We start from the raw sequence: 10,922 nt of genomic DNA, 5'->3' as shown, positions 1-10,922 counted from the left end.
AAGTTGGGTGATCCTGGTGGTGGGTATTATGGAGGGCACATATTGCATAGAGAACTGGGTGTGGTGCATAAACAATGAATTCTGGTACACTGAAATTTTTTTAAAAAGTGCAACTTTTGGGGTGCCTGGGTGGCTCAGTGGGTTGAAGCCTCTGCCTTCGGCTCAGGTCATGGTCCCGGGGTCCTGGGATCGAGCCCTGCATCGGGCTCTCTGCTCAGCGGGAGCCTGCTTCCCCCTCTCTCTCTGTCTGCCTCTCTGCCTACTTGTGATCTCTGTCTGTCAAATAAATAAAAAAATTTAAAAAAAAAGTGCAACTTTTGTCTCCAAAAATTGCATTTCATGTATGCATGATATATATTTAAAATACATGGTGTTAGACTTTGGAGTTCATTATTTGTCCTAATGCGCCTCGGGGCACAGTTTAGGAACTACAGAGATAGTGCAAATTCATATTTCTTCTGTCTGCTTTAGCCCGTGTGACTTTGAAGGAGTTTGCTAATAAATCAATTAGCAAATAAAGATATTAATAATTACTTCATAAAAACAAGTGTCCTCCAACCTTCATGAGTGCAAGAAGCTTGGTCAAAATAAACAGTGGTAAAGCCCATCAAAGACGGGCCTGTAGTCTGACAAAGTTGGGTTTATTGACTTGCGGAAACAAGTGAGACCAGATGCACCAGAGCAACTGGGGGAGTCTAACTGAAGAAAAGGGATCGGAAGAGACAAAGATCGCATAGGATTGGTTGGAATATAGGCAAGAATTAAGCAGGCTCTTGTCTGAGCTATGAAGTGGACTCTAAGGTATAGAATCCTTGACAACTACAAAGCTAAAATAAATATGCAATGTTCTATCTGAAAACCCCTCATGTGAAGCTCTATACCTGGATTGGAAAAATGTCAAAATGATGCATGTGGCTCAGCTCAGCCAGGCAGGGAGGGGTGTTCCATTCTTACTGATAGGATTTAAAACAACAAAGCTTCTGCAAGTTTGTTCTAGGGAGCAAGGTTTTTCATCCCATGTCTCTTCATTAATCAAAAAACGCAGTTTTTATAGATTCACAATTAGTATATATCTCATGTACTGAAATTCTTCTCAACTTTCATAGCATGAATGCTACCTCCCTGAGTTTTTGTTCAGTTTCCCTTGGGTGGGTTCAGCTAGTGATAACGACATCGCAGGTGTCGTGTGTTTTGATCACGTACCAGACCCCACTGCTAACCATCTATTTGTGTCGTCTCATCCGATCCTCACAACAAGCCGTTTGAGCCTTTGAGCTAGTCACATAGAATGCTGAGGCTCAGAAAGCAACATGCCTAAGGAATTTGCTGTTACTGTATTTACTTTCATTCTGCCTCATGTTAATAATAATAATAGTAATTATTATTATTATTATTAGTCGCTTTTGAGGCAGCAACACCATCTTTTCCTCTGGGACTACATGCGTCCTACGTGCTAGACTGCGTAAACGCGGTACTGAGAACAGGCAAACTAGAACGTTCACGGTCATTGGCCTCTTCTGACTTCCTGGGTTTGCGGGAAGCACCCGTGCAACACGGGGGCGCACAGGCTGTGCGGGTTTGGGTGGATGGACCGAAAGTCCATCTGGCTCCCGAGACCCTTGTCTTTTACGTTCACGCCTGAGCGCCAGCGGCCGCGGCTCATCTCGCGGAGGCGGGACTTCCTGTCTCCCTAAAAATGCACTTCCGGCCAAAGCCGGAAGCTTCGCTGCGTACCCGCGCGAGCGAGGGTCGCGATTCCGACCACCCCGGTAGCCGCGGGGCAGGTGAGTTTCCGAGGGGCTGAGGGGCTGTGGGAGCCAAACGCGGGTGGCTGGCCTGTGGCCGGTGCGTCACCCGGCGGTGCTTCGGTCCTTCTGTCCTCTCCTAGAAACTTCTCGGGTTGTCGGAGTCGGGCGGTGCCTCCTCTCTGCCACCCCCGCCAGACCCAGACCGGGACTCGCGGGCCGGAAGGGAGTCCGGGCGGGCGGAGGCCCCGCGCCGGCCGCGGGCGAGGGGGCGGGTGGGCCGCGCCGCCCGGCACTGTGCGGAGATGCCTTGTTGGCGCGTGACTTGGGAGGAGGGGAGATGGCTCCGGTGAGAGAAATGGCCCCAAACTTCCCGTCATTTAGCGTCTGTGACGGGGAGGTAACGTGAAAGAGGCGCCGAACTTGGAGCGTTTTGGAAAAGTTCCATTGCCGGCCGCTGGGGATGGGCCTGGGTGGTGGGTGTCCGCGGGAGGGCGTGACGTGCCTGTCTGCGGGGGCCGTGTCTGGTCGGGAGGTCGGGGCTCACGGGCGCCGGGCTGCAGGACGGAGACAGCGGGGACGAAGGACCGGGAGGGCGACTTCGTGTGTGACAGCGGCCCAGCGGGCGCTGCCGTCTGAGATTCGTCCCAGCGTCCCCATCCCTTCACTTCTCACCTTTGTCTCCGCTGTCACACACAGCACGTCGCTGGGGACGTTAAAAACCCAGGTCGACAGACTCTGCCTTTTGACCATCCGGTGTTTGTACTCATTGTCGTAACTGAGGTGTCGTTCAGGCGCGGACCTCCGGAGTCGCCCGTGACCCTCGCGCCGCGCGTGTAATCCGGCGGCGAATCCCGACACTGTCAGACCCCGGGCCTCTCACTTCTCTGCGCCGGTTTGCAGCCCTGTCACCCGGGCTGCTGCCGGCCCCCTAACCCGTCCGCTGTTCTTCCAGCCTCTTTTCATCCCAGCATCGAAAGCGACCCTCCTAAAATATCAGACTGTTGCCCTGCTTTCCGAAGTCCGGCAAGGACTCCCGTTTCACCCAGGGTAAGAGCTGAAGCTACCGCTGCTCTTTGCCCCGCCCTCCGGCCTCTTCAGGCACAGCCCGGCCTCGGGGTGTTTGCAGTTGGGGCTCCTTTGCCTGGACTGCTCTCCCCCGCATCTGTGCACACGGTTTAGTCCCCTAACTCCTTCATTTATGGGAATACCGCCCTCGCAGCGGGTCTCCCAGACGCGGCCTTCCCAGACCTCCGCGTTGTGCTCGCCGTGTGCGTTCTTCATTCATTGGGCTTCCCCGCTGAGATGGAAACTGCGCGAGGACATCTTTGTACGTTCTGTTTACCGCTGTACTCCTGCTGTCTAACGCAGTGTCTGCTTCCCGTGGATTTTCTATAATGTAACTATGGAAGGAATGGATTGAACTTTTTCTACCATCTTACACTTGGTACTTCCTGTGCTTTCTTTTCTTGCCTTTTTTTTTGGATTGAGGTTTGATCTTGTGTGTTTTCTCTTTTCATTTTTTCTTCTCTGTTTCCTTGGAAGATAATATTACTCTAGGTACTCTATTTCGGTACTTACAGGGCTAACCTTTTAATTTTTAATTTAGCTATGCATACTTAATTGAATCTAATTCAATCTTAAATGAATCTTAACCTCGCCGCACAATATTGTTTTTACCTTTGTTTTACCTTTGTCTGATTTTAAACAGACTTCTTGGATCATCTCCATACTTAATTATTTTTGTAAGATGTACATGTTCAACAATAAAACTAGAGTTGTTACTGTTTTCTGGTGGTTTTGATTTTTTCTTTTTCTTTTTTTTTTTTTTTAAAGATTTTATTTATTTATTTGAGAGAGAGACAGTGAGAGAGAGCATAAGCGAGGAGGAGAAGGTCAGAGGGAGAAGCAGACTCCCCATGGAGCTGGGAGCCTGACGCGGGACTCGATCCGCCTGGGATCATGACCTGAGCTGAAGGCAGTTGTCCAACCAACTGAGCCACCCAGGCGTCCCTTGATTTTTTCTTTTTGACTTTTTTTTTTTTTTAAGATTTTATTGAGAGAGAACATGAGCAGGGGTAGGGAGCTTGTAAGGGGGAGGTCAGAGGGAGATGGAAAAGCACCCACTGAGCAGGGGCTCTCTCTTTCCGGGACTCTGAAATCATGAGCCCAAGGTAGGTGCTTAACCCAGTGAGCCATCCAGGTGCCTCTTCTGATTGATTTATTAACTCAGTTTATCATACACTTAGTAGAATATTTGTTGTATACTTAGCACATCAGACTTCATTTTTTTAAAAGTGTATGATACTTTCCCTACTTTAGCATTTTGCTGGAAAAATACAAGAGTCCACTAGAAAACAATATGGCAGACAATAAGAGTGAAATGAATATGACCCAGAGAATGAAACTAAATATACACTGTATGTTAACTAACTTGAATTTAAATTAAAAAAAAAAAAAATATGACCCAGAGTAATTAGGGTCAACCTGAAAGGAGAAACATTATAGTTTGCCAATTATATTAGGAGTGCTGGGATGAATTTGTGCAAGAGTGGTTTGGGGAGATTTGCTAGTATTTAAAAGTGTGTAAAGAAAGGGCACAAAGTTATTGATTAATTTTATTCTCATTCATACAGTTTTGTCATAAAAATTGTGGGTTTGTTTTTTTTTTTAAGATTTTATTTATTTGACAGAGAGATCACAAGTAGGCAGAGAGGCAGGCAGAGGGAGAGGAGGAAGCAGGCTCCCTGCTGAGCAGAGAGCCCAATGCAGGGCTTGATCCCAGGACCCTAGGATCATGACCTGAGCTGAAGGCAGAAGCTTAACCCACTGAGCCACCCAGGCACCCCAAAAATTGTGGGTTTGATGTAGATTTCACTCATTGGTGTTTTAGAGAGGAGTGCCTTTGGCCTCTTAGGAAATGCTTACAGCTTTTTGGGGGACCTACTTAAAATTACGTGAGGTAATTCAGTATGCGAAGGCTAAGAATCTACTGTCAGGTTGTAGTAAAACTTGGGAGACAGGCTTTGACATTTAGCATAAAAGGACAGCAAGACATGGTAAGTGAAGTAAGCCAGTCACAGAGACAAATACTGTTTGATTCCACTTATATGAGATACCTCGAGTAGTCAGGTTCATAAAAACATAAGGTAGGGGCTGGGGAGGAAGGGCTATGGGAGTTGTTTAATGGGTATAGAGCTTCAGTTTGGCTGGATGAGAAAGTTTTGATAATTGCTTGCCCAACAATGTGACTCTATCTAATGCCACTGAACTGTATTCTTAAAAATGGTGAAGATGGGGGGCGCCTGGGTGGCTCAGTGGGTTAGGGCCTCTGCCTTCGGCTCAGGTCATGATCTCGGGGTCCTGGGATCGAGTGCCGCATTGGGCTCTCTGCTCAGCAGGGAGCCTACTTCCCTTCCTCTCTCTCTCTGCCTGCCTCTCTGCCTGTTTGTGATCTCTGTCAAATGAATAAAATCTTTAAAAAAAAATGGTGAAGGGACGCCTGGGTGGCTCAGTTGGTTAAGCAGCTGCCTTCGGCTCAGGTCATGATCCCAGTGTCCTGGGATCGAGTCCCGCATCGGGCTCCTTGCTCAGCAGGGAGCCTGCTTCTCCCTCTGCCTCTGCCTGCCATTCTGTCTGCCTGTGCTTGCTCTCTCTCCCTCTCTCTCTCTCTGACAAATAAATAAATAAAATCTTTTAAAAAAAAATAAAAAAAATAAAAAAAAAATGGTGAGGATGATCAATTTTATGTGTATTTTACAACTAAAAACTTTTTTTTTTTTTTTAAGAGCAGCAGATGGGTTTGTTTAAAATTCTGCTAAATGCAAGCACCTCACTGGCTCAGTTGGTAGAGCATGTGACTCTTGGTCTTAGAGTTGTGAGTTTGAGCCCTGCATTGGGGGTAGAGCTTACTTTAAAAAAAAAAATTGGGCTAAATACGTGGGAATTGTAACATTTTTGGGTGGTAATTTTTTTTAAAGATTTTATTTCTTTATTTGACAGAGAGAGAGAGCACAAGTAGGCAGAGGGAGAGGGAGAAGCAGGCTTTCTGCTGAGCAGGGAGCCCGATGTGGGACTCGATCCCAGGACCCTGGGATCATGACCTGAGCCGAAGGCAGCCGCTTAACCGACTGAGCCACCCAGGTGCCCCTGGGTGGTAATTTTTTTTTTTTTTTTAAGATTTTATTTATTTATTTGACAGAGAGATCACAAGTAGGCAGACAGGCAGGCGGGAGTGGGGGAGCAGGTTCCCTGCTGAGCAGAAAGCCCGATGTGGGACTCGATCCCAGGACCCTGAGATCATGACCTGAGCCGAAGGCAGCGGCTTAACCCACTGAGCCACCCAGGCGCCCCCTGGGTGGTAATTTTTTAAAAAGATTTTATTTATTTCAGAGAGAGAGCTAGCATGAGCAAGAGGGAGGGGGAGGAGCGGAGCCTGATGCAGGGCTCAATCCCAGGACCCTGGGCTTATGACCTGTGCCAAAGGCAGATGCTTAACAAGCTGAGCCACCCAGGTGCCCCAGCTTATTGAAATTAAACTTCCCCATGTCAGCTTCTGTTATTCTGAATGTGATATAGTTCTTTGATTTATGGAATATTTCCCCTTACCTAAATACAGAATCTAATTTATGATGTTAATGATCTTAATCATTAAGAGATCTTAATGGCTACATTGACTGTATATGTTGAGCACTTCTACACATAAAAACTCATTTAATTCTCACGACACCTATGGAGTAGGTCCTAATACTATCTACATTTTACAGATGAGGAAACTGAGACACAGAGAGATTAGATTATCCCGTGTCCCATTGCTGTTCTGTAGTGGACAAAGTCGAATTTCTCTCCAGTGCATATAATGGCTGCATATAATGTCCAAATTACGTTAAATAGGAACAAATATCTTAATTCTTAGTGTTTTGCAATTTTCTTTCAGTCCTAGGAGAAAGAAACTGTTCAAACTAATGTAAACAAAAGAAAGACTACTGTTTCATTTAACTGGGCTAATGAAAGGCTTTAGTCATAGTTGGATCAACTCTACTTCCCTTTCTGGCCTTATTTTCAGACAAATTTTTCCAAATAGTGGCAGAGGTACCTCTCAGCTATTCCAGGTTTAAGTGGTCCTTTTGTTTTAAGGTCTAGGGAAAGAGAGAGATGGATCCTGTCTTCAAGAGCCCATGTTATTTTCTAAAAGACTGACTCTCCTTGGGTTAGGATCTTTACATATGGACCAGTTGCTATATGTCAGAAGTGGAAGTGAGGAGTCATCATAATGGCCGTCGTGGGCCTTGTGTCCACTCCTGGAGTGGGTGAGTGACCGCCCACCAGGCCGAGAGAGTACACTTCCCACAGGGGAAGCTGCTGGCTGAAAAGGTGGAAAATAGGTGAGAACCGTTTCGATAGTATAGATAGAACTCTAGGTCTCTGTTAGGTGCTTTCCCAGGTTAAGATTCTTCTACTCTTTTTTTTTTTTTAAAGATTTTATTTATTTGAGAGGGAGAGAGAGAGGGAATGAGAGGAGAGAGGTCAGCGGGAGAAACAGACTCCCTGCCGAGCAGAGAGCCCTATGTGGGACTCGATCCCACGACTCCAGGATCATGACCTGAGCCGAAGGCAGTTAGCAGTTGCTTTACCAACTGAGCCACCCAGGCACCCAAGATTCTTCCACTCTTAAACAATAATAGTCATTTTTAGAAGAATTCTTAGAAGAATTAAAGAAATTATTAACATTTTGAATGGATATTGTGCAGTTAAGATAAAGAAAAGAAAAGCATGTGCTATATGTTGAAGACTTACCACCAAACTCCTCTCATGTCCTCAAATTTTCTTTGCTTCTTTATCGAGTATAAAGACCCTTTTAGCAGTCTGATAAATCTTGTGAGCGCCTTAGAATTTGTTTTTAAGATTTTGGTTTTAAGTAATCTCCACACCCAACATAGGGCTTGAAGTCAGAACCCCAAGATCAAGAGTCACACACTCTACTGACTGAGCAGCCAGTCACCCTTAAAATGTTTGGGGTTTTTTTTGTTTGTTTGTTTAGATTTTATTTATTTATTTGAGAGAGTGCCAGTGCAAGAGAGAGCACATGCGAGGGAGGGGCAGAAGGAGAGGGATAAGCATACTCCCTGCTGAGTAGGGAGCCCGAAGTGGGGCTCTGTCCCAGGACCCTGAGATCATGACCTGAGCTGAAGGCAGACGCTTAACTGACTGAGCCATCCAGGCGCCCCTAAAGGTTTTGTTTGTTTGTTTGTTTTTTGTTTTTTTTTTTTTTTTTTTTTTTAAGATTTATTTATTTGAGAAAGAGTGAGATAGAGAACAAGTGGAGGGAGGGGCAGAGAGAGAGAAGCAGGCTCTCTGTGGAGCAGGGAGCCTGACATGGACCTCGATCCCAGACCCCTAGGATTATGACCTGAGCCAAAGTAGACACTTAACTGACTGAGCAACCCAGGCGCCCTAAGGTGTTTTTAAATATAGAAAACACATAGCATTTCATATAAAGAACTTCTACAACTCAGCACCCAAACCCCAAATAATCCAATTAAGAAATGGACTGAAGATATGAATAGACATTTTTACATGAAAAAAGGCTCAAAATCACTCACCGTCAGGGAAATACAAATCAAAACTACAATGAGATATCACTTTATTCTAGTCAGAATGGCTAAAATGAACAACACAGGAAACAATAGGTGTTGGTGAGGATGTGGAGAAAGGGGAACCCCCTTGCACTGTTGGTGGGAATGCAAACTGGTGCAGCTACTGTAGAAAACTGTGGAGAGTCCTCAAAAAGTTAAAACTAGAGCTACCCTATGATCCTGCAATTGCACTGCTAGGTATTTACCCAAAGGATAAAAAAAATACAGATTAAAAGGGGGTACATGCACCCCAATGTTTATAGCAGCATTATCAACAAGAGCCAAGTTATGCAAAGAGCCTAAATGTCCATCAACTGATGAATGGATAAAATGTATACAATGTATACATGGAATATTATGCAGCCTTAAAAAGAATGAAACCTTGCCATTTGCAACCATGTGGGTAGAGCTAGAGAGTATAACCCTAAGTGAAACAAGTCAGAGAAGGACAAATACCATATGATTTCACTCATGTGTAATTTAAGACACCCAACAAACATGGGGGAGGGATAAAAGAGGAGAATCAAGAAACAGACTCTTAATTATAGGGAACAAACTGATGGTTACCAGATGGCAGGTGGGTGGGGGGATGGGTGGAATAGGTGATGGGGATTAAGGAGGGCCCTTGTGTTGAGCACTGGGTGTTTGGATGGAATGCTGAATCACTAAATTCTGCACCTGAAACTAGTGTTACACTATATGTTAACTAAATGTAATTTAAATAAAAACTTGGGGGGAAAATAGAAACTATATAAGGATTTCAGATGAAATCCAGTTATGTGAAATGAAGTTTTTATGTCAAGAGACATAAAAATTGTAATCATGTGTTCATTAACATTAAGTGACAGAAATCTAGTGGCAGGTCTAATACTGTAATTTTGAAATAGCGATGCTTATAAAGAATATCTTGAGATATCTGTAATATCTATAATGTGATATGAAATATCTCTGATCACAGGTGCTGCTAATCCAACTGATTTTTTGGCCTGTACTCACAGTTTCAGTGAGAAGTTAGTGAATATCTTCAGTTAGAGGATACCTTGAGAACCTATGGACTTAGGGTAAAAAATACTTCACTTAGGCGCTGTCCAGGTAGTCAGCCCAGTACTCCAACCACCAGGTGAGAGTGAGGTCTCACTCTGTTCTTGTTAATTGGCCCTGATCCCCAGTTGCATGACTTGTACTATTTCTTTGACCAGGCCTCCCAGATGCAGTCTTTGGGTTTCTGAGAAACATTCACTTTGGACTGTCCCTTATTGTGCTGTTCCCACTCTTTGGGAGCCATCTATGTTTTCCTGAATCCTTTAATAACATAGTAACCTTGATCTCCCTTCAGTCTGAATTTCTGGTGGTCATGACTTAACCACCTAGATATATTCCCTCCCATCTTTTTATTTTTTTAAGATTTTATTTATATATTTCAGAGAGAGAGTGTGCATGTGAGAGAGAGCGGTGGGGGTGGGGGTTGGTGGAGGCAGAGGGGGAGAGGGAGAGGCAGAGAAAATCTCAAGTAGACTCCACACTGAGTGCAGAACCAGATGAGGGGTTGGATTTCATGACCTGGTGTCCCAATTAAAGCTGAAGCAAATCAAAACTCTACAAAACTTAAAATATTTTAAGTTTTTTATTAATTAATTTTTTAAAAAAGATTTTGATTTATTTGACACAGAGAGACACAGGGAGAGAGGGAACATAAGCAGGGGGAGTGGGAGAGGGGGAAGCAGGCTTCCAGATGCAGGGCTCCATCCCATGACCCTGGGATCATGACTTGAGCTGTAGGCAGACACTTAATAACTGAGCCACCAAGGTGCCCCATAAATTTCCGATTTTTTAAATTGTACTAAAATACAGATAACATTGAGCATCTTTATTTATTTATTTATTTTAGATCTTATTTTTAAGTAATCTCTACCTCCAGAGTGGGCTTGAATTCACAGCCGTGAGATCAAGAGTGGCACACTCCAGTGACTGAGCTGGCCTGGCACCCCAGACCGTTTGAACAATTTTTAAGTGTACTACAGTTCAGTAGTGTTAAGTAAATTCACATCGTTGTACAACCATCACCACCATCTGTCTCCAGAACTCCTTTCATTTTGCAGAAGTGAAACTCTTAGCCATTAAACAACACTTTCCCCCTTTCCACAGCCCTTGACAACCACAAATCTACTTTCTCTCTCTATGCATTTGATGACTCTAAGTACTTCTTTTAAGTGGAATCATACAGTATTTGTCTTTACTGGCTTGTTTTACTTAACATGATGTCCTCAGGGTTCATCCACGTTGTAGCATGAAGCAGAATTCCCTTTCTTTCTTTCTTACATTCTTTTTTTTTTTAAGATTTTTTTTTTAAAGATTTTATTTATTTATTTGACAGAGAGAGATCACAAGTAGATGGAGAGGCAGGCAGAGAGAGAGAGAGAGAGGAGGAGGAAGCAGGCTCCCCACTGAGCAGAGAGCCCGATGCAGGACTCGATCCCAGGACCCTGAGATCATGACCTGAGCCGAAGGCAGCGGCTTAACCCACTGAGCCACCCAGGCGCCC

At 44.7% G+C, this 10,922-nt stretch overlaps 1 protein-coding gene across 3 annotated transcripts in view; it reads left to right on the top strand.

Annotated features, from left to right (window-relative positions):
- The first annotated feature begins 1,723 nt into the window (after positions 1-1,723).
- Positions 1,724-10,922, top strand: part of LOC111160533 (tubulin folding cofactor E) — a 70,612-nt gene continuing 61,413 nt past the window's right edge. For 2 of the 3 annotated variants that reach the window (XM_022523703.1, XM_022523701.1), the window contains exon 1: positions 1,724-1,784. The gene's annotated coding sequence lies outside the window, so the exon portion shown is untranslated. Of the gene's footprint in view, positions 1,785-2,597; positions 2,796-10,922 lie in introns of those variants that run through there. The other variant, XM_022523702.1, reaches the window with a different exon arrangement.

This window comes from Enhydra lutris, unplaced genomic scaffold (assembly GCF_002288905.1).
Source record: "Enhydra lutris kenyoni isolate GAN:26980312 unplaced genomic scaffold, ASM228890v2 scaffoldscaffold76, whole genome shotgun sequence".
Taxonomy (NCBI): domain Eukaryota; kingdom Metazoa; phylum Chordata; class Mammalia; order Carnivora; family Mustelidae; genus Enhydra; species Enhydra lutris.
Note: the sequence above shows the minus strand (reverse complement) of the source record. Positions and strands in the feature narration are given on the sequence as shown.